Consider the following 7,154-nt stretch of genomic DNA (forward strand, 5'->3'; position numbering starts at 1 on the left):
GGAATGATGCTAAAGCTGAAACTCTGGTACTTTGGCCACCTCATGCGAAGAGTTGACTCATTGGAAAAGACTCTGATGCTGGTAGGGATTGGGGGCAGGAGGAGAAGGGGACGACAGAGGATGAGATGGTTGGATGGCAACACGGACTCAATGGACGTGAGTCTGAGTGAACTCTGGGAGTTGGTGATGGACAGGGAGGCCTGGCGTGCTGCGATTCATGGGGTCACAAAGAGTCGGACACGACTGAGCGACTGAACTGAACTGAACTGATTCTTTCCTGGCAAATTCTATGGATAGAGGAGCCCAATGGGTTCATAGGGTCACACACACAAAGAATTGGACACAATTTAGTGACTAAACAACAAGTGAGACATTATGAGACACTTAATAGAGTTCTATACCTTAAAAGGAATCATCCTGGGCTAGCACATCCCCTAGATTCAAACCCCACAGTGCCTATCCTTCTGTCTGACTTGAGTCGGCCGCTCTCCCCTGCCCTCCCCACAAGTCACAGTCCCTTACCTGTTCCCTGTTTAGATGTGTGTTTCTTTGGCCTTTAAAAGCTATTACAATGTCTTTCTACATGACTTAAAGATTGTTTTAATGACACTGCATATGATTCTTCCTACATATAACTTATTTCTATTAATCCTCTTTGAATTTGATAATTTTTTTTCCTGTTTGTCAGGTCACAATTCATATAGATATTTAAGTGACATTTGTCTGGATCTTGCATATTACATACTATCAGTAGACACATTTGATTTAAAACAAACCCAACGTGAAAAGATGTAACAAAACAAACAGAAAAAAAGGAGCCTGATGGAAGTGAACAAGAACAAAAGAAAACCAACCAATACATAATATCCTTAGGAAAATAATAGACGATTCTGCATCCATAAAACAAGGATAGTGTATTGTGAAAAACTAAATAGCAATGAATATTTGGAAATTTGAAAAATATGCAAGATGAAATAAAGCACTATGATAGGAGAGTTGTAAAGTCAAATCAAAGTTATTATCCAGCAAGCAGAACAAAAAGACAAAAAACAAAATGGAAAGCGACTGGTGATATAGACATAGAGCCTCAGTATAAGAGATCAGAAATCATAGAAAGAAAAAAAAAATGGAAGGCATTGAATTTCCCAAGGAAAGCTACAAGAAAATTTTCCATGCATAAAGGACACAGAGCCTCCAGACTGAAAGGGCCCTCTCATTGCTAGCTTGATGAATAGCAAAATATCCACGAGAGGGCACATCTCTGACATTTCAGAACATTTGACATAAAGAGGCAACCTTAAGAGCTTTCAGAGAGACGAAATAGGTTACATATAAAATAATGACAATCAGACTGCCCTAAGACTTCTCATCATTGCCGAACAGTAGATGGAGTAATGCCTTTAAAATTACCCAGCCAAACCATGCAACAAGCATGGGGATTGAATAAGACACTCTCCGTACTTGGAGACTGCTGAAAGCTGTGCTTCAGCAAATGCGCAGAACAAACAAACCCAGAGAAGGAAGATCGCTGGATTCAGGACAGGGAAACCCAACACAAGAGAAACAGCTTGACGGGGAAGAGAGTTCTCAGGATGACAGCTGTGCCACGGGCTAAGAGCAACCCGTCCAGACAGCAGTAGAAAGTGGAGTGCTGTGAGAGGGAGGCCTCTGAGGAAAAGATGGAAATAAGTTATTAATATGCTCGAGCTCCAGGGGGAGGGAAAACCTACTGAGAGGATTTGACAGAGAGCAGATGGACCTCTTGGGAAAATATTTAAGATTGATGCAGAGAAAACGGGCTTTTAAAAATTATTAATTCCAGGAAAATTAAAAATTTGTACAAGATACAATTTATAACTAACTGGATCATCACTAGACTGTATTTCAATAGCCAAAAAAAATATGTTGACTACTGATTTAGCTAGAATTTTTTATGCTGGAGGAAACAGGAAGTTGGAGGTGATAATACAAAAGGCTAAATTATCATTTACTTAATAGAAGATTAATAGTTTCAAATTGATAAAATCAAGAAATTATAGTATAAATATATAACTTAGAAATATGAAGATAAATGCCAGGTTTATAGGTGGGAGCAGAAAGCTAAATTTGTTCAAAATAGTTGCCTCCAGAAAGTAGGGGACACATATTTGCATTAAGACTTTTCAATATTATTTTGAGTGCCTGCTATATGCCAGGCATATACCTCTTTCTCCTCACGATCGCAATTGCTAGTCAGTCCACTCTCAAAGAGCCATATGGCGATCTCTTTCATTGCCTCCCGCAGGACCCTGCTCCATCCATCACTGTTTTTTTCAATTTCCCATCGTCAGTCAGTCTCTCCCTCTCCACTGGCTTCTTTCCTTTTGCTTATAACTGTGGCCAAGAACTTCCAGCTTGGCAAACTGACCGGCCAACTTTGGCTTCATTCCCTGGACTCTGATCTTGTAACTTGGCACCGAATATCATTGGAATGATAGCCACTACTAATGAGCCCTCACTGGGCCCAGCTCCAGAACCTCCCACACATGGGTACTTGCAAGGCACCTAATGCCAGCCCTACCTGCAGCAGTGGGCACTGAGAAGTCAAAAGTACAGTAACTGCAGATAAGGAAGAAAAGAAGAGTAAAGGCTGACAGTAAAAGCTGGCAGGGTCATTATTGACATTGGAAACAAAAGCTGGACAATGGTGAGAGAGATAAGTAATATGATAAATTTGACTTTAAACAAATTGAATTTGTAGCTTATAGAATTGGGTAGTAATCAGGGTAAAGTAGACAGTTAATCATGTCCCCAGATAGTGAAATATAATGGGGAAGGTGTTGGAATTAATATATACTAGATTCATATTCTGGCTCTGTGTGCGTGCTTCGTCACTCAGTTGTGTCCAAGTCTTTGCAACCCCATGAACTGTAGCCTGCCAGGCCCCTCTGTCCATGGGGATTCTCCAGGCAAGAATACTAGAGTGGGTTGCCATGCCCTCCTCCAGGGGATCTTCCCGACCCAGTGATCGAACCTGCATTGCCTGAATTGCAGGCAGATTCTTTACCGTCTGAGCCAGGAGAGAAGCCTGAAGAATACTGGAATGTGTTGCCGTGCCCTCCTCCAGAGGATCTTCCCAACCCAGGGATCGAATCTAGGTCTCCCTCATCGCAGGAGGATTTTTTACCAGCTGAGCCACCAGGGAAGCCCATTCTGGCTCTACCAACTACTTCTCTGAGGCTCAATTTTCTCATCTGCAAAATAGGGATTGTATCTTTATTAGAAAGCATGTATGACACATCTGAGGTGTCACCAGGGAATCAGGAAGTGATTCTTTGTGGCTGTAATGTGACATCTAGTTTGGAGATGTCAGGACTGCAGGTAATGCTCTGATTCTAACAGTGTAGAAGATCAAGGATAATGGGCTCCAGGTGTACTCAAGGGAGGGGACAACCAAAGGTAGAAAAAGATGGGACAATTTAGGAACTACTTGGGAAGTAGAACTATCAGGATGCTGTGATGGGGCTTGGGGGAGGGGGTTGTGGCAGATGAAGTCAGTGCTCCACCCGTGGACTCCTCTACCATTTTCGTGCTTTGTTTTCCCTTCAAACAGCCAGCATCTGTGAGGAGAGCCAGATGTAGCTGGGATGTCATCTCCCCAGGGAGAACCCAAGGAAGTGACTCCTGGTGCCGAAGTATACCTCCTCCAGCTTCCTTGCTCCCGGTCCAAATTGCTCTCAGGTAGGCCAGTCTCCAGGCTCGTCCATGGAGTTGAGCCTATATTGTCCTCTAAGGGACTTTGTTTGATACCAGATACTTGCTTCTCCTCCTTCTCTGCCATGACTCTCTTCCTGCCTGACTTACTGTTTTTTTCCTAGCAGTACTTCCCGTGAATCCTCATCTCAGGGTCTGCTTCTGGGGAGTTCATCCTGAGACAGTGTGGTAGTCATTAATTGTGTTTGTTATTTTTTCTGCCCGCCGCCTTCTGGGCATGGGGTAGGGCTGTACTTCCTGGCCTTCTGTGGTGGCGCCAAGTCATCAGCTCTAGCAGACGATATTTGTTGCTTCTGGGCTGAGCATCAAATAAATCCCCAGGATGAAACCCTTCAGAGTTCTTTTTTTTCCAATGTGGTGACCAAGAATGTTCCAGACAGTGGCTTCTCTGTCAGCCTAGGACCTACAGGCAGTGTGACAGAGTGGAGCAGAGCCCCAGCTTGGTCTCAGAAGTCAGGGGGAGAAACGAACTTCCATTGTGTGAAGCCACTGAGAGTAGGAAGTTACCTGCTATTACAGCAATACAAGCCAGCATATCTTGACAGATGTGGAGAATGGGAAAAAGAGAAGAATCAAGGATGACTAAGATTTCTGCCGTGGCTGCTGGATGGATGGAGTTAACATTCTTTGGGGTCAAGAAGAGCAAGGAGGAAGAGCTGGATTTATTTGTTTGTTGTTTCAGGTGGGGAATTAAGTGCCGTTTTAGACATTTTTGAATTGGAAATTCTTGTGGCAATCTAAACAGAAGTAGAGAAGACAGCTGGTTCTGAATCTCTGGAAAGTGATCTGAGCTGGAGACATATTTGAGATACAAGTAGTAATTTAAGAAAATAGGGAAAAAAAGAAAATAAGGATAGAAAATCAGGATTAAGGGGAAAATAGAATGCATAGGTGCTAATGACAAACATTAACATAGATGCTATGATTGAAATTTATTTAAAAATTTGTATTGAAGTATAATTGATTTTTAGTGTTGTGTTAGCAAGATGATTGGAGAAGGCAATGGAACCCCACTCCAGTATTCTTGCCTGGAAAATGCCATGGACGGAGAAGCCTGGTAGGCTACACTCCATGGGGTCTCGAAGAGTTGTACACGACTGAGCAACTTCACTTTCACTTTTCAATTTCATGCATTGGAGAAGGAAATGGCAACCCGCTCCATGTTCTTGCCTGAAGAATCCCAGGACGGGGGAGCCTGGTAGGCTGCCATCTGTGGGGTCACACAGAGTCGGACACGACTGAAGGGACTTAGCAGCAGCAGCAGGATGATATATAGCAAAATGATTCACTTATTCATATATATATTCTTTTTCATATTTTCCATTATGATTTATTTTATGCTATTGAGTATAGTTCCCTATGCTATACAGTAAGACCTTATTTTATATAGAGTAATTTGTCTTTGCTAATCCCAAACTGTCCTTTTCATTATAGGGGACTGGAAGGCAAAAGTAGGAAGTCAAGAAACACCTGGAGTAACAGGCAAATTTGGCCTTGGAGTACGGAATGAAGCAGGGCAAAGGCTAATAGAGTTTTGCCAAGAGAACGCACTGATCATAACAAACTCTCTCTTCCTAAAACACGAAAGAAGACTCTACACATGGACATCACCAGATGGTCAACACCAAAATCAGATTGATTATATTCTTTGCAGCCAAAGATGGAGAAGCTCTATACGGTCAGTAAAAACAAGACTGGGAGCTGACTGTGGCTCAAATCATGAACTCCTTATTGCCAAATTCAGACTTAAATTGAAGAAAGTAGGGAAAACCACTAGACCATTCAGGTATGACCTAAATCAAATCCCTTATGATTATACAGTGAAAGTGAGAAATAGATTTAAGGGACTAGATCTGATAGAATGCCTGATGAACTATGGACTGAGGTTCATGACATTGTACAGGAGACAGGGATCAAGACCATCCCCATGGAAAAGAAATGCAAAAACGCAAAATGGCTGTCTGAAGAGGCCATACAAATAGCTCTGAAAAGAAGAGAAGTGAAAAGCAGAGGAGAAAAGGAAAGATATAAGCATCTGAATGCAGAGTTCCAAAGAATAGCAAGGAGAGATAAGAAAGCCTTCCTCAGTGATCAATGCAAAAAAAAAAAAAACAGAGGAAAACACCAGAATGGGAAAGACTAGAGATCTCTTCAAGAAAATTAGAGATACCAAGGGAACATTTCATGCAAAGATGGGCTCAATAAAGGACAGAAATGGTATGGACCTAACAGAAGCAGAAGATATTAGGAAGAGGTTGCAAGAATGCACAGAAGAACTGCACAAAACAGATCTTCATGACCCAGATAATCACGATGGTGTGATCACTGACCTAGAGCCAGACATCCTGGAATGTGAAGTCAAGTGGGCCTTAGAAAGCATCACTAGGAACAAAGCTAGTGGAGGTAATGGAATTCCAGTTGAGCTGTTTCAAATCCTGACAGATGATGCTGTGAAAGTGCTGCACTCAATATGCCAGCATATTTGGAAAACTCAGCAGTGGCCATGGGACTGGAAAAGGTCAGTTTTCATTCCAATCCCAAAGAAAGGCAATGACAAAGAATGTTCAAACTACCACACAATTGCACTCATCTCACACGCTAGTAAAGAAATGCTCAAAATTCTCCAAGCCAGGCTTCAGCAATACATGAACCATGAACTTTCAGATGTTCAAGCTGGTTTTACAAAAGGCAGAGGAACCAGAGATCAAATTGCCAACATCCGCTGGATCATCGAAAAAGAAAGAGAGTTCCAGAAAAACATCTATTTCTGCTTTATTGACTATGCCAAAGCCTTTGACTGTGTGGATTACAATAAACTGTGGAAAATTCTGAAAGAGACGGGAATACTAGACCGCCTTACCTGCCTCTTGAGAAATCTGTATGCAGGTCAGGAAGCAACAGTTAGAACTGGACATGGAACAACAGACTGGTTCCAAATAGGACAAGGAGTGCATCAAGGCTGTATATTGTCACCCTGCTTATATAACTTTTATGCAGAGTACATTATGAGAAACGCTGGGCTGGAAGAAGCACAAGCTGGAATCAAGGTTGCCGGAAGAAATTACAATAACCTCAGATATGCAGATGACACCACCCTTATGGCAGAAAGTGAAGAGGAACTAAAAAGCCTCTTGATGAAAGTGAAAGAGGAGAGTGAAAAGTTGGCCTAAAGCTCAACATTCAGAAAACTAAAGTCATGACATCTGGTCCCATCACTTCATGGGAAATAGATGGGGAAATAGATGGGGAAACAGTGTCAGACTTTATTTTTTTTGGCCTCCAAAATCACTGCAGATGGTGACTGCAGCCATGAAATTAAAAGACGCTTACTGCTTGGAAGGAAAGTTATGAGCAACCTAGATAGCATATTGAAAAGCAGAGACATTACTTTGCCAACAAAG

The sequence above is a fragment of the Bison bison genome, unplaced genomic scaffold (assembly GCF_000754665.1).
Source record: "Bison bison bison isolate TAMUID 2011002044 unplaced genomic scaffold, Bison_UMD1.0 scf7180017864329, whole genome shotgun sequence".
In the NCBI taxonomy this organism is placed as follows: domain Eukaryota; kingdom Metazoa; phylum Chordata; class Mammalia; order Artiodactyla; family Bovidae; genus Bison; species Bison bison.